Raw genomic sequence first — 21958 nt, forward strand, 5'->3', positions numbered from 1 at the left:
GGATATTAACCCTTTATCAAGTATGTTCACGTTCATTATCCATCTATACATTGTGACATTTGATATTAATACCAGCCTTCATCAGGGAGACATGAATGGTGTCTGCTACGGAGGTAAGGATCCTGATACTGTGATAGCACAAAGCAGAGTTAGCAGAGTTAGGTGTTCCACAGTTATTAAAATGTTGACAAATTTATCATTTAAGATATTAATTATATAAGAGCAGTCAACATAAAGAAACTATAGCCCATCTGGGGTGGAATTATAGGATTTTAATCAGACAGAAAACGATTTGAATCCTGATTCATTTATAAATTATATGATTTGGGGACAGCTATTTGACTGATTTGAGTCTCAGTGTTCATATCTTTTAAAGGGATATAAAATACATTGTGATTGTGCTGTGATGGTTAATGATATGTGTCAACTTGGCTGGGCTTTGGTGTCCAGTTCTTTGGTCAAATGCCAGTCTAGAAGTTGCTGTGATTAACATTTAAATCAATAGAATTGGAGTAAAGCACGTTATTTTCCATAATATGGAGAGGTCTCATCCAGTTAGTTGAAAGTCCAAAGAACAGAGACCCAAGTTTCCCAAAGAGGAAAGAACTCTGCCACCAGACTGCCTTCAGACTCAAGACTGTAACACTCCTTCTGGAATTTTAGCCTGGTAGCCTGCCCTGCAAATTTCAGACTTGCCAGCCCACATAATCATGTGAGCCAATTCTTTAATCTCTGTCTCTCTCTCTCTGTGTGTGTGTGTGTATAAAAAATATAGATGTTACATATCTTTATATTGTACATGTGTTTTATATATATTATATAACTGTTATATATGTTATATAGATGTTATAGTAGGTGTACATGTGTGTATACACACACACACATACACACACACACACACATATATGAATACATTCTATTTCAATTTTTCTGGAGAACTCCAACTAATACAAATTCATTATCTCTTGTTGAAAATTCAAAGCAAACGATGTGTATCAGGTGGTATATTGGCCTTCATTTTCTTAATTTGCCTATGAAAAGAGTCCTTGTATTTCAAGGCTCAACAAAATAAACATATTTCCCCCCTCAATAGCAAGCACAGCTGCTACCATCCACCTGTAAATCCTCTGCCTTTTTCCTGGTGAACCCATTCCTCTTGTTGGAACTATGACCTCTGTAGAGTCATGGTAAGTGGTGTCACTCCCATTTCCACTCCTTGATTCGCAACCCCATGAATCCTGGTTATGAGTGGAAAAGTACCAAATATTAGATGCAAATTTAGAACATACACAGTCTTCTGGAGAACCTTGCCCAGCCCGGCAAGGTGCTGCCACCTAGCTGGCACTTTAAAGGGCTATCCCACTATTCCATCAAAGGAGTTGCTTCAGGATGGCGAGGAACCTGGTAGGACCAATAAATACCATAAGCACGGCCCAGCGCTGCACTTCATTTGCTGTGAAGTGAATTCCCTGAGCAGGGTCAATGCTGTGTTGAAAACCACAGTGACGGATAAGGCATTTTCTAAATCCGTGGATGCTAGTTTGGCAGAAGCACTGTGTACAGGGTAGTCAAATCTATATCCAGAGTAAGTGTTTATTTCGAAGAGAACAAAAACACTGCCCCTCCCATAACGGAAGTGGTCCAATGTAATCAACCTGCCACCAGCAAGCTGCCTAATCACCCACAAGGAATGGTGCCTTATCAAGGACTCAGTGTTGACCTCTGCTGCTGGCAGATTCGTCACTCAGCAGCCAGCAGCCTTAGTCAGGTCAGCCCTGCTGTGTGGAAGCCCATGTTGCTGAGCTCACGCATAACGTGCATCACTGCTCCCATGGTCACTTTATTCAAGAGCCCATTGGGTGATAACAGAAGTGGCTAGAGAAAGAGGCTGACTGGTATCTACAGAAATATCAGTCACTGTGCCCTATTTGGAGGGACAGGATTGTGACATGATATGGCTGTTACACAGAGAGAAGACCCAAATGCAAAGTACAAGTAAACCAGGGATGGTGAATATGGGCAGAATAAAATACTTGTTCTCTCTCTTCAGAAATATACACAGATAAGTCTTCCAGAGGGAAAAAAAAAAAGGGAAAAGGAACACCTAACCAGATAATGTATTATTCTTCAAGCTTGTCATACCTGAAAAACTCACAAGAATAGCTTAACTCAGTTTAATATTTATTTTTGAGAGATACACAGGGTATTAAATTGAGTATGGACTCTGGAATAACACCAACTTGACTTCCAATACAATTTGTGCTGTTAAGTAGCAGGGTGTGTTGTGGCATTTTGCAAAACTTCTATTTACCTCTGTTTCATGGACATATTAGTGTCTACTCCACAGACTTTATCAAGTACTCAAGGCAACTGCATGCATAAAAACGTTAAGCACATTCTCTGCCACAAAGACAGGATGATACAGTCTGAAGAGTCTAGACTTCAGAATTTGACAGACTTGTTTGCGATTCTGTCCTTGCCAGCAGTCTAACTGTAGTATATTTTAAAACTTCCTATAACCTCAGTTTTCTCTATGGTTAAATGAGGATAATAATACTTTGTAGGATGTTGTGAAGAATGAAATGTAATCACATGTTTTGTACGGCGCTGTGTGCGTGCTTGGCAAGCAATAAATAGCGGACTTGATTATCATTATGGCTACCATTCAAAATTCACATGCAAATGAATTTTTGAGTAAAATCAAATATCAAATATATCAGATCAATGTTAAACCAACCAACCAAACGAACAAAGAGCTGGCAATAGCTTTAGACACTAGGATTAGGTTCCATGCATTTCTTTTACATGGTTGTTTTCTGCACCATTTAAATTTAGACTTAAAAACTATTGAAAAAACATGAGTCTCAAGGAAAGGAATGCACACTTGTAGATGAAGGTCTTTGCCAAAAACACCAACCACTAATTCCTCCTTGGTACACACTTCTGGTCCATTCTGCTTCCGTGTCCATTTTTTGTTCTGGTGTTTACAGCTGTTCATGGCCTGAGACCATGCTGGCCGTGGCCTGCTTGAAGGATTAGAACCTCTGAGAATCTGGAGAGTGGACAATGTGAAGGACTCTCTCTCCCTTTGGCTCTTTAATTAGCTTCTAAAGCTTTCTTTTTTGGGCACCACTTCCATAGAAAATAAAGTCTCTTTGGAGCTTTGCCAAAGCTCATTTTAGCCGCATTCAGAAAATATATTTGGCCTGATTAACCAACCAAGTCTATCTTTTAAAGGTAAACCAGAAGGGCTTTTGTATATTTACTTATTAAATAAAGAGTATCAGTATTCTTTTACTGGTGGCTGTTTATGTGTCCTTCCTCTGTGCTAGAAAATTGTCAAGATTCTGTTCATAGGGTTCCTCTATGGCCTTGAAAGTTACAGTTGCTGCACATCACGAAATGTGTCCACTCTGAATTTCCCATTCACAAATCAGAAGGCCGTGTAATTTATGTGCTTCCAACTATGGACTGAAGAGAATTCTCAATGCAATGTTTGCATCAACCCTTTTCTTTGTTAATATCACTAGGCCTAGATATTTAAAGCCTTCTCCCAGCTTCTGCATCCAGGTTCTTTAGATGCTTTAGACTCTCTAGTGGTACCAGCTACAAGAATTGCTTTAATGCATGAGAAATATTGATGATGCAATGGGCTCCTTTCTTTTGATAGAACATGGCAGGTGACCTACAGGCTTTAATATCACCATAGCCCACCGCACAGACTGATGAGCCACTAGCTGCACGCTGATCTAAAGAAGTCCCTAATATAACTTCTAGGAAAGGTCACGGGCAAGAAATCTGACTGCACTGTGTAAACAGCTCTTGTGCTGTGGGCACAGGCAAGATCTGTACTCCTTGCTCTTTCAACAGTAAGTGCCCCCATGCAAGCTTTACATGAGAGCAAGGGCCAAAGTAACCAAGTGGACTTTCAAATACTTCCAGCATATGCTTCTGCAGTCTTCCTACGCTCAGGATATCTTCGATATACCCTTTCCCTGGACAATTCTCCCTAGCCCCCCTACCCAGGGCCCGTGACATTTTCACATTCCTGTTCTCTATCAACGCTCCTCTGTATGGTGTCCCCAGAGGACCTGTTAAACAAACTTGAGAATAACTGTTATGAGTTGACAGGAATTTCATATGTTACCTGTACTAGGGGTTCTTTGATATTTTTACAAAGGAGATTTAATAACTATGTCAAAAAGGAAAAGAGGCCAGATGACCCTTCTCTCAGTTACCACAAGTATAATGACCTAACACCTATCACACAGAAATGCAACCACTGATTTATTATTTTTATTTCACACTAAGTCTGTGAGTTCCCAGGGTAGGTCTGATGTTCTATTTGACTTTGTATCCTCAGTGCCTGGCACATACTGTGCTCAAGAATGTTTGTTGTAATATTCCACAGTATATGTGTGCCACATCTTCTTTATCCATTCCTCTGTTGATGAGCATTTAGGTTGCTTCCATGTCCTGGCTATTGTAAATAGTGTTGCAGTGAACACTGGGGTGCATGACTCTTTTGGAATTATGGTTTTCTCTGGTTATATGCCCAGGAGTGCGATTGCTGGGTCATATGGTACTTTTTTAGATTTTTAGATTTGTAAGGAACCTCCATACTGTTCTCCATAGTGGCTGTATCAATTTACATTCCCACCAACAGTGCAAGAGGGTTCACTTTTCTCCACAACCTCTCCAGCATTTCTTGTTTGTAGATTTTTTGATGATGGCCATTCTGACCAGTGTGAGGTGGTACCTCACTGTAGTTTTGATTTGCATTTCTCTAATGATTAGTGATGCTGAGCATCTTTTCACGTGTCTCTTGGCCATCTGTATTCTTCTTTGGAGAAAAGTCTATTTAGGTCTTCCACCCATTTTATTTGATAGGGTTGTTCGTTTTTTTGATATTGAGCTGCATGAGCTATCTGTATATTTTGGAGACTAATCCCTTGTCAATTGCTTCATTGGAAAATGTTTTCTCGAATTCTGAGGGTTGCCTTTTCGTACAGTTAAATACAGTTAAAATAGTATGTTTTATATTACATGGCTTTTACCACAATAAAAAAACATTTAAAAAAAAGAATGTTTGTTATGTGAATGAATGAATAAGCGATGCTCAGATAGTATAGGCCAAAAGGATGAAAATTTATATTCGGGAAATAGGACCTTAACAGAACAATTAGTCGCCTTTCAATGTGCAGCCCCACGTGTGAGATTAGTCTGAGCATCACACATTGAAACAAACAAACAAACAAACAAAGGGTATACTCCTGAGATTGTGGGAACACAGAGATCCAAGGCATTTAACATAAGAGTGTGTTGTGCGGGCAAATTAGAGATATACACACACCATTCCCTCAAGTGAGACTGAAACGTGAAAGACAACAAACCAGAATGCACCCTTTCTTCTCCCAAACTCCCAAGGAGAGAAGTGCTGAACAGAGAGGATGAAGGAGTGGTGCTTTACCTCAAATCTGCACCAATCTCACATATCAAGAATAATGGCGCTCTAAGAGTTTTGTCAGTTGATATACGTAACCTGTGAAGGATGAATCCATTCATTTATTGTCTTGTTTAAAAATGTCTATTAATTTTCCCATTTTAAAAGTAATGTGTGCTTAGTTTTTAATCGATGGATTTCTAAATGACATATGGATGTTATAATAAAACACCTTAAATAGATTGTCTTTCACATGGTTATGATAAAAATATTATAATTTATAATTAAGATGTATTTATCTTTAAAGAATGGCTTTTAAATGTCTTTTGCAGAAAATCAGGAATGTCACCTGTACAATAAAACTAAGCCCTATATTTAACATTTTCAGATACTATTTTTCTTACTTCATGGCGTGTAATATTATGCCAGTGTATGTGTATTGGGGGGAGGGCGTATATTTATGTGTATTATTACCTCACCAGTATTTTGTGTCTTCTGTATTCTGTTCACATTTTGTCTAAAGGCAAATTACAACAAAATTAAAATGTTACCATTATAATATAAATATTTATATTAATTGTTGTTAAAGTTGGGAAGTTATAGAAAGTTAGAAAATACACTACTGGAAAGGTTAATTTTCCTTCCAAACTTAAAGAAGAGAAAGAGAAAGAGATTTTCTTTCTAGCACTATAGCTATACTGAACTAACAGCAAGAAATAGAATAAAATTGAAAACATAGAAATAAAATGTCCATTAAACTGGCATTCATTTTCAGAAAGCTACTGTGTAGTGTGTGTCAGCCATCTGAGTGTAATTACTGTACAGTTTTTGAAAATATGTGGTGCAAGTCAGTCACACACCAAGTCAGGACTTATTTTTGGATTTGTAAAAGATCTCTACGTTGGTTAATAATACGGTGTCAGCCTTGCATGAGAAGACTAAATGAATAAAGTCTAAATTGTTCTGAATGCCTGCAAATGGATCAAATGGCGTTCAAGATAATAACTCAATTTTTTATTAGGACTGTGACTATACTTCTAACCTTTCATAGATACATTCTTTATGGTAAAAGACATGCTATATAAAATTACTAAAATCTATTATCATGGGAAAAGAAACAAGTTACGGAAAAGTGAAAATAATGGAATGAATTGCTTTAAAAAACAGAGAGAGAACCACAGAGGAAACAGGAGCTCAATAATGTGTATTCAAAAATTTTGCTAGTAAGTGGAGCCGAAGATCTCCCCACCTTACGTTCTACTACTTATTTGTGCTTTAAAAGCCTCGATGGAATATGAGCTTTTATCATTTTGCATTCTAAAGATAACGTAACATACTTGGTGTTTATTCTCCTCTTGATCACTGTGACTCTAAACCTGGTTTATTAGAACATGTATAGAAAAAATATCTTGAGAAGATTCACTGGGGAGAAGAATTCTTGTGGTTTCTATACCAATGTATTTCCCATTAATAGAGCAGCACTTACTCCATGCTACTTTGATATCTCTACAAATAGAAAAATCAGAGAGACTTTCTCCAATGTACTAAATGCTGCTGAAGCTTATGGATAGGTTTTCACACTTCACCAACACTGAATTCATCTTCAAAATTGAACTGAAAAAGTAAGAGAGCAGTTGGAAGTATGATATGTAAGGAAATGAATGAGAAACAGAAGGAATTAGGGGAAACATAAGGAAATTCTGTTTCTGTCCTTAATGCTACCGTTAGACCGAACTCCAGGACAATGAGGTTTTTAAGACTTCAGTAATAGTGGCTTCAGTAACAGCTTTCACTACAGCTTAGTTAAGCTTGGTTGAGGCAATGAAATCAATGTTTCCGTGGTAGTGGCATGAGCAATGTATCATTTCTACCACTGGTCAGTTACACTGCTGGATCTTCAAACACTCTAAGAGTATTTTGAGGTTAGAATGACATTTGCTTTACAAGTTCACTTTTTTTTTTTCATAGCTACACTGTCCGCTTGCACAGAGTGAAGGCTAACATTGAATTTCCAAGGTTTTGGAATGACCTGTGTTAGAACTCTTCTGGCAAGAAATATTATGCATTATTCATAATGCCCAAACTCTTTAAAATTCAACAAGCACGATTTAATTTCAGACCAGTAGATGAGAATTAGTGTGACATTTTTGGCATTGTTATTAATTTTAATAATAAAAGAAACATACTTAATTATTTGAATATTGCCAGAAAAGTCCATTAAATAATGCATTTTAAGAAATCCAAGTATATGTGCCTAACTGTCATTTGTAATTGGCAATTAAACTGCATTTTTGTGTTCAAAACATATTTAATTGAGCAAAAGGGTTTTTTTTAATGAACTTAATAATCTGTTCAGAAATTTATTTGGTCAAAGTTAGAGTGGATGAACTGATATTTCAGAAACCAATCTCTTATTATCTACCTTCAGGTTCAAAACCTTTGATCAATTACACAATAGCAGCCTCGAAGATCAAAGAATCCCTAACTGCTAGTGAGCAAATACGGAGAAGCAGAGTAAGACTGAAGTCATTCATAACATGAAGTTATAGGAGAAAAAGAATAACAATCTTGGAGTATATTTATTTTCCCTTTCTTTTCATGTAGAAAATAATGTTGGTGCGAACTGATAGAGTTCTGTCAAAGCTTATCAGGTACACGTTTCAAACTGAAGGTAATTCTTTTTTTAAATTTAATTAATTTATTTTTGGCTGTGTTGGGTCTTCGTTACTGCACACAGGCTTTCTCTAGCTGCAGCGAGCGGGGGCTGCCCTTCGTTGCGGTGCGCGGGCTTCTCACTGCGGTAGCTTCTCTTGTTGCGGAGCACGGGCTCTAGGCGCACGGGCTCAGTAGTTGTGGCTCTCGGGCTCTAGAGCGCAGGCCCAGTAGTTGTGGCGCACGGGGTTAGTTGCTCTGCGACATGTGGGATCTTCCCAGACCAGAGCTCGAACCCGTGTTCCCTACATTGGCAGGTGGATTCTTAACCACTGGACTGCCAGGGAAGTCCAAAATGAATATAATTCTAATTCTGGTTGCATTTAACTACACTTTAGAACAAAACAATCAATATGTCATAGTGTCAGGGAATCTTCTGAATTAAATGTTATATTATTCATTAGTTTTCCTCTTAGAACAGGCTTACATTGGCTTCAATAAGCAAACCCCGTGGGAGACTATCAGTTGACCCACTCTCCGTGATATCAAATGAATAACTAAAAATATTTAGAAAAAATTATGTTCTTAATTCAGTAAATCAAAGTTCAAAGGAACAGAATGGTTAGGTTGTGAAATGCACTAGTCATACACGGAATAGACTTTGTATGTATTTTTAAATATGCTAATTTGCAGGGGGAAGAGGAAGATGTCTAAACTCATTTTTCAAAGATGAACTATGGGGCTTCCCTGGTGGCGCAGTGGTTGAGAGTCCGCCTGCCGAGGCAGGGGACACGGGTTCATGCCCCGGTCCGGGAAGATCCCACATGCCGCGGAGCGGCTGCGCCCGTGAGCCATGGCCGCTGAGCCTGCGTGTACTCCGCAACGGGAGAGGCCACAACAGTGAGAGGCCCGCATACCGCAAAAAAAAAAAAAAAAAAAGATGAACTATGTACTGTATTGTATAAAAAATAAATAAAATAAAATTCACACACACAAAAAGATGAACTATGTAGGTAAAATCTTTTCATGCATCACTTGAAAAACAGGTCTTATGTGTGGCCTTGCAGCCAATTTTCTCAATTAGTATAAACAACAGCTTAAAGGTATTTCTTGCTTATTAAAAATTCTCTTTATAAACTGCTAAATTTACAAGAATAGATTTATGATGAATTCACTATAAGAAGCATTTGTCAAATTTAGAAAACTTGAAAACCACATGCTAACATCTTGTTCATGCTGCTTATGTGTATAACTGCCCCCTTCCATGAAATATTACTTTACTTAGCTGTTTCTTGAATAGGTTAACAAAACTGGTATTCTCATTGGTCAGGCTAGTTCTGCTGACCTGTTCTGCCTTTTACTCTATTAAATCAAATTTCATATTGCCTGAAGGTCTTAGAAATGTATACAAGGATGTGCATGGTATGTTAGATTCTACTTATATGCAATAACTAGAAGTGGCTTGATATTTCTAATGCTATCAAGTACTAATAGATGATGTTTTTGAATTTTACCCATAATGGAAATTTTTGTGTAGATTTTGCATGCTGTATGTGCATTCCAGAAGAATGGCTAAACCCTCCGGTGAAATTAAAGAGGGGTTTGTGCAGTGAGGACAAACATAAATAAGCAGAAGCTCTGCAATGTAAATGTGAAAGAGAACTTGGAAAATTCTCTGGTGCTGCAGAATTACTGTGTTCATCTTTAAATTGGTAAGAAACAGTGGAAATAAATTAATCGCACATAAATCCACACAGGCTTCCCTATTTCATGGGTTGGGGGGGGCTGTTGCTTTATGGAAGAGTAATTGAGGACCTGCAGACAGTAGATGTCCTTCTCTTGGTGTAGTGACTTATGGGAATTGACCTGGATTGCTAGAAGCTTGGTAAATTCTGCTGATCTCCTGCTGTGCCCAAAATGTGTCTCATCCACTCAAAAGGGATAGAATGTATAGAAAAGAAAGTCAACAACAGACGAAGAACATTATGTATATTATCTAATTCTCATACTTGCACAAAACATGAGGTGGGGACTATTATTAAACTCCTAAGTTGAGAGGAAACCGAGGGTTCAGATGATTAAACCATTTACTCAAGATCAAATGGCTAGTTTTGCCCTATCCTAATATTAAATACTCACCCCCCTCCCCCAAAATGAAACAAATTACATTCAGGAAAGCAATAAAAATTTAGGAAATAAATAAACATAAACGTGCTCACTTTATGTGAATAAACCTAGGCCCATGTAGTCAGTAGGCATTCCAAAAAGACTTTTAAGATATGGGGGGGAAAAAAAAACCATGCTTTTTCACTGATGGTCTAAAACTTGTGATCATTTATTAATGCATTTATAAAGCAAGTATTGTAAAGCGCATGTGCTCTAGAGGTTGGGTACATAGTCAGGGTAGAAAAGCCCTATGAATTCAGGGGTTTACAAATTAATGCAGGAAACAGACAACATGCTGAAAAACAAGTTTAAAAATTAGAGGCTAAGGAAGTGATGGAAGTGATGTGACAAGGCGTGACTGGGTGGCTATTTTAAGTTGGGTGGTTTGGAAAAGCATCTGTACGGAGGAGCTATGCAAGTTGTGATACGAATGACAGTGAGAACACACTTATATAAATATCAACGGAAAGAGGAATGGAAATGAGGCTGGTATCTTGGAGAAAAGTGGTTGAGGTTGATAGTGGCAAAATGTGAGTTCAGAAAGAAAAGGGAAGAGACAGGTTAAGGTATTCCTTTCAAGTTGCATGCCAAGGTAGTGTCCTTACTAGGGTTCCCACAGATGTGACTCTTTGACAATTACATTAACATTCTCTCTAACAAAATGAGCCCAGTTGTGTAAGCAACAGAAAACAATAAATAAAAAGCCTAAATAGGGTGTTCACAAATAGAACTAACACAAATAGCTTATAAGCAGGTGCAAAAAATATTTAACTTAGTATTGATCAACGAAGTTGATTGTAACATTCATAATAATCCAAATGTCAAATTTCAATTGGTAAGAATAATAAGTGATGTTGGCAAGGGTACTGGAAACAACACTACTACTCACTTCTGGTATAAATGTGCATTACTACACCCTTTCTGGAAAGCAATTTTGCAATTTACATGGAAGACTGAAAAGACATCCATCGTTTCAACCAATAAATTCTGTTTGTGGGGAATGTGTTGCCAAGCTTACTGGTGTTTTTAACGTTGGATCACACTGCTTTTTAATATAAATATTATTATAGTCTGAACTGTTTTAGTAGGCCCGAAAACTTGAGAAAAAACTTCCAACTTTTCCAGTTTGGGGTCTTTCAATTACAATGTATCATGTGTTTTAAGGACACCACAAAGAAAGAAGGAAAAATGAGAGGCATTGCATTATCCCCTATCAAATGCAATGTCCAAACAATATCTACTCGAAACAGTTCAGCAACTGAATGGTCCTGGGCCCCTGCTCAGTGATAACTGGACAACTTAATCTCTGGAGGGCACATGAGCTGAGCATCCCAGCCAAAGGAGAGGCTATTGTATGTTTCTAAAAATGATGTGAAGATTTCGCTCATTCTCTTTTTCAATATTTTGTATTTTTGGAATGGGTGATTTCTTAAGGACAGAGATCATAATTTTAGTCCTACCTATTCTTGTGAAGGTATAAGACAATATATCTATACATTTATCCATCAACCTATTTCTATTTTTCTATAATCTAAGTCTATATTTAAACGTGATTTATTCCTCTAAAGATATAAAACCATATGCATATAAACAACTATATATCTATGTACCTATATCTTTATCTATAAAATCATAATCACATAATAAGATGTCACTAATGAATCAGGCTTGAGCTGAAAGCTGACACATTGGTAGGAGTTCATAAGCAAAGAAGGAAGAACATTCTGGACTGAAGTAACAATGTGTAAGGCCCCATGACAGGAGCAAAGTAATTCTGAGACACTGAATGGAAGTCATGTGGCTTCAACCACAATTTAGGGATGGGTATGGTACAAGAGCTAACTGCAGATTTAAGCACAAATTAGACTTTACATGACATTTCTGGCTAGGTTAAGTATTTTGGTTTTCATTCTAAGAGCAATGGAAAACTTTAAAATGTTAATTAAAAAGAAGCAATTCAACTAGATTTATATTTCAAAATACCCACTCCGGCTCTAATGTAGAAAAAAAAAGTTAGGGTGGTGGGTAGTGAATATGGAGATGACTGAAGATTAGATTTGAGAAGTAACAATATATATGGAAAGAAATAGGATTAGGGCATATTTAGGAAAAAGTATGGCTAAAACCTGTTCATGGATTGGGTATGAGACTATAAAGGAGAGAGAGGCATCAAAAGAGACACTTGAACTTCTGACTTACAAAGATTTCACAGGTTAATTTTCTGGATTGAAGCTAATTACATTCTTAGAAATGAACAAGCTATATTTGGGTAGATGTTAGTAAAGATTAAGAGCTGAGTTTGACTTTGTAAAAAATGTCAAGAAGGCAAGTGCAACACAGTGAAAAGTTCTTTCCAAGACACGTGAATATTGGAGTCCTTCATGCTTGGGTGGTAATCACAGCTGTGAGAATGGGCAGAGAGATACAGTCACACCAGGAGGGTCTGCTTCAGAGCCTCCAGAAACTCCAACATTTAGTGTCTGTTTAGAGGAGGAAGAGCCTACAAACACGTGTACATAGGAGGAAAACCAGGACAGGGATCAACAAAGAAGGCTGGAGCTCCCAAGATTAGGTACAGCCGATTCGATGTTTGGTGAGGGCCGGCTCCCTCAAAATGGCTTCCTTTGAAACCTCACATCATAGCAGGGGTGAGGTACACTCTGGGGTCTCTTTTATAAAGTCATTAATCCCATTCATGAGAGCTCCACCCTCCTGACCTAATCTCCCTGCAAAGATCCCACCTCCTAATTCTATCACCTTTGGGGTCAGAATTTCAACATATAAATTTGGGGCAAGAGGGGAGAGATATGGGGACGTATGTATATGCATAACTGATTTACTTTGTTATAAAGCAGAAACTAACACACCATTGTAAAGCAATTATACCCCAATAAAGATGTTAAAAAAATAATAAATAAAAAAAATAAAAACACCTCTTTCAGATGAGATATCCCCAAGCCCTATATTGAAAGGAAATTATTATTTTAAGCTTAAAGAGATGATCATGAAGTATAGGAAAAATTGGAAAATAAAGATTAGCTGTGGTGCAAAAAAAAAAAAAAGTTGGGGGGAATATAAACATTCAGTCCTCTAAAATTTTTTTTTCACTTTTAAACTATTCTTCTGATATGGTTCCAACTGTATTAGTCTGACAGGACTACTAAAATTCTACATGCTCAGCTGCTAGTGACTAATCTCCATGTATGTGTGATTGAAAGTCTAGAATCCTGCTAGCCTGAGATGTCTGTAGGTATTTTGGGACCTGAAGCTCACAAAATTTAGAGGCAATCTTTAAGAATAGTAACTTGAATTACATATGGAAAAAGTAGGTGTGGAAATTTCTAATGAAATTCTATTTCTTTAGAATGAGGAAAAATTACAACATACTAAAAATTTTACAAAACTGACAAATTCCAAAATACCACAATATCCAGAAAAATAGTATATATTTTCATTAGTTAACTGAATGATGCAACTCTGTAACACTTTTTCCCTTTTATATTTGGTTGCATAATTTTCTACCAGTCTTTCATATGACAACATCATAAAATATTTTTGGTAAGGAGAAAAAAAATAATTCATTTTCTCCTCTTGCATTGTTTGTATAAATTTAATTTTTCTTTTTGTTAATTTATATTTTTTAAATCTTCTCAAAAACTTCCAGATAATTGTTTGGAATTTTTCAAATTAGAGAAAACCTTAATTTTTCACAATTATGTTAGGATTTCTGATATTTCAAGTTTTCTTGTATAGGGTCTAACCTTCGTTACTGTTTGAATAGGTGATATTCATTAATCGGTTTGTCAGAGACGGAGTGTAGGAGACCCTCTCCCTGAGTTTTATGTTTCTTCTTATCTGATTGAAATCAGCTCCATTTTTATTAGGACGTTAATGAGAATGAACTCTGCTGACAATTTCCATGTCTAATAGTTGGAAAATTTTTCTGTAAACTACTTTCTGACTCAACACATTTCAAATCTTGTTTCTGTTCCACTCCTAGATCCTCTTATTTCTACCAGCCGCATCATTAGGACACTGAGCTTCTGGATTACAAGATGAAATCTGTTTCTTACTTTGCTAAACGTATTCACTAAGAAATTAAACATGATTTGTCATACTACTTAAAATCCTTGTGTAAAAGAACACTCAGGCTAGCCATTTTATATCTTTACAAGCTTCAACTTTACTTACTCAAATTGTCTCAACTTTCTACAGTTTATTTATTTTTTCCTAAAAAGCTGAAGTTTAAGATAAGTGGCAGGATTAAAACTGTCCTACGTGGAAATACTAATGGCTTTAAATGAAATGTCCTGCACAAGCATATGCATTAACTCAGATGGGAAATACCATAACAAATTAGATAAGAAATGTTCTTTATTCCTTCAGTGAGTCATTCAATTAAGAGCTATTCATTGAGGAACTCGTGTTAGTTTCTAGTTGGTTGCTGGGAATAAAGTAATAGCATAACAAAATACACACACGTACCCCCCACCACCATGATTCTAAGGTATCTAAGAATTTGGTGGAAGGGGATGGGACTAAAAAATAATTATATAGGTAATCATTAAATTAAGTGGGGTTTTTTGGAATTTTATTTTATTTATTTTTTTATACAGCAGATTCTCATTAGTCATCAATCTCATACACATCAGTGTATACATGTCAATCCCAATCGCCCAATTCATCACACCACCACCACCACCCCACCATGGCTTTCCCCCCTTGGTGTCCATATGTTTGTTCTCTACATCTGTGTCTCAATTTCTGCCTTGCAAACTGGTTCATCTGTACCATTTTTCTAGGTTCCACATATCTGCGTTAATATACGATATTTGTTTTTCTCTTTCTGACTTACTTCACTCTGTATGACAGATTCTAGATCCATCCACGTCTCTACAAATGACCGAGTTTCGTTCCTTTTAATGGCTGAGCAATATTCCATTGTATATATGTATCACAACTTCTTTATCCATTCGTCTGTTGATGGGCATTTAGGTTGCTTCCATGACCTGGCTATTGTAAATAGTGCTGCAATGAACACTGGGGTGCATGTGCCTTTTTGAATTGTGGTTTTCTCTGAGTATATGCCCAGCAGTGGGATTGCTGGATCATAAGGTAACTCTATTTTTAGTTTTTTAAGGAACCTCAATACCGTTCTCCATAGTGGCTGTATCAATTTACATTCCCACCAACAGTGCAAGAGGGCTCCCTTTTCTCCACACCTTCTCCAGCATTTGTTGTTTGTAGATTTTCTGATGATGCCCATTCTAACTGGTGTGAGGTGATACCTCATTGTAGTTTTGATTTGCATTTCTCTAATAATAAGTGATGTTGAGCAGCTTTTCATGTGCTTCTTGGCCATCTGTAGGTCTTCTTTGGAGAAATGTCTATTTAGGTCTTCTGCCCATTTTTGGAGTGGGTTGTTTTCTTTTTTTAATATTGAGCTGCATGAGCTGTTTATATATTTTGGAGATTAATCTTTTGTCCATTGATTCGTTTGCAAATATTTTCTCCCATTCTGAATATTGTCTTTTTGTCTTGTTTATGGTTTCTTTTGCTGTGCAAAAGCTGTGAAGTTTCATTAGGTCCCGTTTGTTTATTTTTGTTTTTATTTCCATTACTCTAGGAGGTGGATCAAAAAAGATCTTGCTGTGATTTATGTCAAAGAGTGTTCTTCCTATGTTTTCCACTAAGAGTTTTATAGTGTCCAGTCTTACATTTAGATCTCTAATCCACCTTGAGTTTATTTTTGTGTGTGGTGTTAGGGAGTGTTCTAATTTCATTCTTTTACATGTAGCTCTCCAGGTTTCCCAGCACCACTTATCGAAGAGACTGTCTTTTCTCTATTGTATATCCTTGCCTTCTTTGTCATAGATTAGTTGACCATAGGTGCGTGGGTTTATCGCTGGGCTTTCTATCTTGTTCCATTGATCTATCTTTCTGTTTTTGTGCCAGTACCATATTGTCTTGATTACTGTAGCTTTGAAGTATAGTCTGAAGTCAGGGAGTCAGATTCCTCCAGCTCCGCTTTTTTCCCTCAAGACTGCTTTGGCTATTTCGGGTCTTTTGTGTCTCCATACAAATTTTAAGAGTTTTTGTTCTAGTTCCATTAAAAATGCCATTGGTAGTTTGATAGGGATTGCATTGAATCTGTGGATTGCTTTGGGTAGTATAGTCATTTTCAAAATATTGACACTTCCAATCCAAGAACATGGTATATTTCTCCATCTGTTGGTATCATCTTTAATTTCTTTCATCAGTGTCTTATAGTTTTCTGCATACAGGTCTTTTGTCTCCCTAGGTAGGTTTATTCCTAGGTATTCTATTCTTGTTGCAGTGGTAAATGGGAGTGTTTCCTTAATTTGTCTTTCAGATTTTTCATCATTAGTGTATAGGAATGCAAGAGATTTCTGTGCATTAATTTTGTATCCTTCAACTTTACCAAATTCATTGATTAGCTCGAGTAGTTTTCGGGTAGCATCTTTAGGATTCTCTATGTATAGTATCATGTCGCCTGCAAACAGTGACAGTTTTACTTCTTCTTTTCCAATTAGTATTCCTTTTATTTCTTTTTCTTCTCTGATTGTCGTGGCTAGGACTTCCAAAACTATGTTGAGTATCAGTGGTGAGAGTGGACATCCTGGTGTTGTTCCTGATCTCAGAGGAAATGCTTTCAGTTTTTCACCATTGATAATGATGTTTGCTGTGGGTCTGTAGTATATGCCTTTATTATGTTGAAGTAGGTTCCCTCTATGCCCACTTTCTGGAGAGTTCTTATCATAAATGGGTGTTGAATTTTGTAGAAAGATTTTTCTGCATCTCTTGAGATGATCATATGGTTTTTCTCCTTCAGTTTGTTAACATGGTGTATCACATTGTTTGATCCCATGAAAGAGAGTGTAGATTTTGCATGCTAACACATTTGGTTAAAGTAAATGTCTTTTTCATATATCTTTCGTTATACACTACAGAATAGTTTTAAATTTACTAAGTTTCTACTCATTACCACCTATATTGTGAATATGCGGTGTATTCTGAGTAGCATATAGTGAGTAGAAATTACTTATTCTTTCTAATGTACACTTGAGAAATTTTTCCACAATTCATTTTTAATTGGATTATTAGATTCACGATTGAGACAGGAGTGAAATTGAAAGCCCTCAGAATTTTACCATCTTTAGCCATTTTATCTTAAATGCTTTTAAGAAAGAATTTCCACTTTCAACTGCTACCAATACAGAGTTAAGGACCAAGAAAGTGAGGTTTACCTCAGATTGAAGGAGCTTTAACTGATTTGAAATATGGTAGAAGGAGAACGGTAGAGCTAAAGATGCGAATAACAGATAGAGAGAAGGTGGTGCTCTGTAGATCAAAAATCATTGCCTGACCTTTTGGAAGAACTTTCATACCTCATTCCTGGGGATAAAGGCACATTCCATGCAATCCTGAACCTGCTCCCCAGGTATCAGTACACACACTGTGCCCCTCACTTTTCAGGATATCAGGCTGTCTGACCTGTACCATTTTGGCTTATATTCTCACCCCTACTCCACTCTGTTTCATTGTTATTGGCTTGACTCTAGCTTGCTTTCTTTGCTATTATCTTCTGTTTTGCATTCTGTTTTCTTAGAGTCTTCTATGCTTTCTAAGATAAAAATTAGTTTATATCCATATCCATCCACCAAAGAAAGAAAGTTGGAGGGCCACTCTCTCTTTTTTTTTCTCAGTTGAAATGAGAGCATGACTACACAATGGGATTTCTTAATGGGAGCCTTTCCTAAGTATCTGAGTGTAGAGAGCCATCTACTTTACCTGAACAAGGATAGGGAAAATTTCAACATTCAGACTTTGTTTGAGGGTTAAAGGCACTCCTATCAACTTTAACCTGGAACAGTCTTATGTCCGTAGCAGACTTTATTTTTACAGGCAAAAAATGATTTAAGCACCAAACCTGTATCCTACATGTCTGCTAAACTTCAAATGATGGAAATGAGCTGCTCAAGAATGGCAGTCACAACATGATATTCAGGGACTGTCTCTGGCTGTTGCAATTTATAGCCATTTTCCCTCCCATTAGAGTTGCAGGCAAATCTAGCTCTATAAACCTTGACATCAGTTAGTCAAGCAGACAGGAGAAAAGTGACAAAAGGAAGGTTTAAAGCTAATTTTGAAATAGTTCTGTGACACTGGCTCATGAATAAAACGTAAAACAAATTATATGGGTGAGTATATACAGATTTAAAAGCAAGATACCAGAGAGTTCAGGAAGAAAGATCCCTGGCAAGACCAGAGAGACAAGAAATGTAATGCAATTTAAGTCACTGGAATAGGACAGTGGAATAACTCACGTCTCATTATCAGAAATATCTGGTGAGCTACTTAAAATGTAAATGACTGTTCCTCATCCCAGAATTTCAGAAAAAAAAAATCTCTGGGGACACACCCTCAGTGTCTACTTTTCCAGAAAATCACTCAGGTAACCTTTATGTAAATTAAAATTTGGGAAGCCTTTGACCATCTGTGATATTCTCTTTCTTCTAACTATTTTCAGTAAACTACTAGAGAAGAGGTCCTTTACGGAATCGTGTAATATAGGGGACATGATTGGTATCAAGGCACTGAGTGTTTTATGGGTTCCTCAGTGAAAGTATTAAAAAGAGGCTGGGGTTGCTAGTGGCAACTGTGGCTTCAGGCTTCGAGTACCATGCACATGTGCGGAGAGTGATAGATAAGCTCCGCCATTAAAACTACAGCCACAAAGAACAAATTATGTAAACATGAAAAACAAAATAGGAAAAAAACCCTACTACCTCGAGTTGGTAATAGAAAAAATATGGTTTATATATAAGACTATTAAATCTTCCGTGGGAGAACACAGGATGAAGCACAGTAAATTTTGGATACTCTAAAAATGCTCTTTCTGTAAGATAAGGGTAACAGGATGTTGTTGAAGACATTTAAATTGATGCCGGAATTGTTGATCATGAAAAAATATGAGTAGCCCATGTACAACAATGTCATTACAGTATGACAATACCCCTGGATGTCAGCCAAAATGGAGGTAATTTTCTGAAAAGAGCTCAGTCCTGAACTTAATCCAAAAGGCATCCATTCATAACAAAGTACTTTCAAGAAGGGAAAAGACAAAGCCAGATAAAGTCTGGATGATATATTTTCATTATAAAAACAAACAGCACACCATTCATTTAGAACTAATTTTAAACATACCTAAATAAAATAATTTAGAATATCTGCAATTACAAAACAAGTGTAATATTTGCTTGTTTGAATGTAAGAAGTTTTTTAAGTGACAAAGAAAGAGCATAACACAGGGAAGACCCTGAAAGAGCAAGCTCTACTGAATTTACAGGTGAGCTGATTTAAAATTCAATCCCGCTTCTCCGCTTTCACAATCCTATAGCAATGTTAAAACCCAAACACTGGTCCCAGTAAGGAAATGAGATTGATTATTCATATCCAGGTTAAATCTTTCTAGTCCTGAGAGAAATCATTGTGAAGAATAAAAATCACAGAGAGTAGGAAAGAAATAACGAGGTCATGAATTTTTACTTTGGTAAGTTTTATCTGGCAGCGAAGTTGAACAAGAGTTAATACTAGTCCTCCATTTCAAAGAATCAAAGAATTAATCCATATCTACTAGAATGTTGAAATATTCAAACATTCATTGATGCTATTCTATCATTAATCCATTCGTACGTGACATTAATTGAATGACTTCTAAGGGCCAGGGACTATACAGGGGCTAAAGGGAAACAAGAAATCTAGGGAAAGAGTCAATTTTAAGTCAGTATGATAAGATATATGAAAATGTAAAAAAATTTTATTGTGCAGGGTTGTATATGTGTTTTGATACATTATTAGCTATAAATGTGTATGTGTGTAGATACATAAAATATATAATGAATTAATACATAATAAAATTATGACAAATATAAGTATTATTAATGATTAAGTAAATAAGAAAAATAATTTTTTTTCATGGAACCATATAAGAACTGCTTCTGGGAGGTAGTGATTAAGATACACAGAATAAAATAAAAATTAATCAGGGGATAGGTTGTTAAGTGGAGGCTTTCCACACAGTGTACAAGACACACACAAAGGAACAAATACTGAGAGGTTAAAGGAATTTGATATTGCAAGAGCAGAAGTTGGGGCTTCGGAGGCAATGAGATTAGGTACATAATAGAACATTTAGTCTATGGAATTTGAAGTTTATCTTATATATTTTTATTCATTATATCTTGAACAAAGTACAGTTATCAAAATATGGCACTTAATAAGTGACAATATTATTTCCACAATTACTACTACTACTACTATTCCATTTCATTATAATTAAGAGCTCTCATCCTAGTGGGAGTAAAAGGGAAATGAGAAGAGAAAGAGAAAATACTTTGAGATGGATGAAAACAGAAAGACAACATAACAAACTTATGGAATGTAGCTTAAGTAGTAATTAGAGGAAATGTTATAGCTATAAACATCTATATTAAAAAAGAAGAAAGGTCTCAAATCAGTAACCTAAGCTTCCAATGACAAACTAAACCTAAAGTTAACAGAGGGAAAGAATAAAAAGGAAGGAGGGAGATGAAATAGAGAATGGAAAAATAATAGAGAAATCAAAAACAACAAAAAGTTTTCTTTGAAAAGACCTGCAAAATTGACAAAACTTTAGCTATACTGACCAAGAAAAAAAGGGAGAAGACTCAAATTACTAAAATCAAGACTGAAAGAGGGGACACTACTATGAACCTCACAGAAATAAAAATCATTATGAGTATACTATGAACAATTGTATTCGAACATATTAGATCACATATTAGATCACTAATGAATAAATTCTCAGAAAAACATAAACTACAGAAGTTGACTCAAGAAGAAATAGAAAATCTGAATAGACTTTTAAAAATTAATTTTTTAATTAATAATCAAAAAAAATACCTAAAAGAAAAGCCTAGACCTATGTAGCTTTACTGATATATTCTACCAAATGGTTAAAGAAAAATTAATACAACTATTCACAAATTCTTCTAAAATATAGCAGAGAGGGAATACTTCTCAACTCATTCTATGAGGCCAGTATTACTCTGATTCCAAAACCAGACAAACACATCACAAGAAAACTCTGGACAAATATCTCTGTGAAGATAGACACCAAAATATAAGCAAACCATATCCAGCAATATATAAAAAGAATTATATACGTGATAAAATGAAACTGACCCAAAGGATTCAAGGATAGTTGATCCTCAAAAAGCAATCAATATAATACATTATATTAACAGAATAAAAGACAAAATCCACATGATCTCAAAAAGGAAGAGACGTAATTCATTGAATGTTAACAATATGTCAGGTATTGCTAGACACTTTCAAAAATGCACTGCCACAATAAATCCTCAAATATTTCTTAGGCATCCATGGTTAACATGACATTAACTTTGCTGAAAATGGAGAAAGCTTTGTTTCACTTTCCTAAACTTGAGAAAGGCAAGAGCTAATCTGGATTTAAGATTGGTGGTTTTCCAACAGAAACCACCCCTTAATTTGCCCTCTATGTGTTCATTCTTTTATCTCTAATGAGATAAAAAGGAGCATAACCATAAGCAGCTCAGACTCTAACCCTAACGGATTCCATTAGAAGAATGAACTCTTTTGTGCTTAAGTGATACA

This window comes from Phocoena phocoena, chromosome 21, assembly GCF_963924675.1.
Source record: "Phocoena phocoena chromosome 21, mPhoPho1.1, whole genome shotgun sequence".
Classification (NCBI taxonomy): Eukaryota; Metazoa; Chordata; class Mammalia; order Artiodactyla; family Phocoenidae; genus Phocoena; species Phocoena phocoena.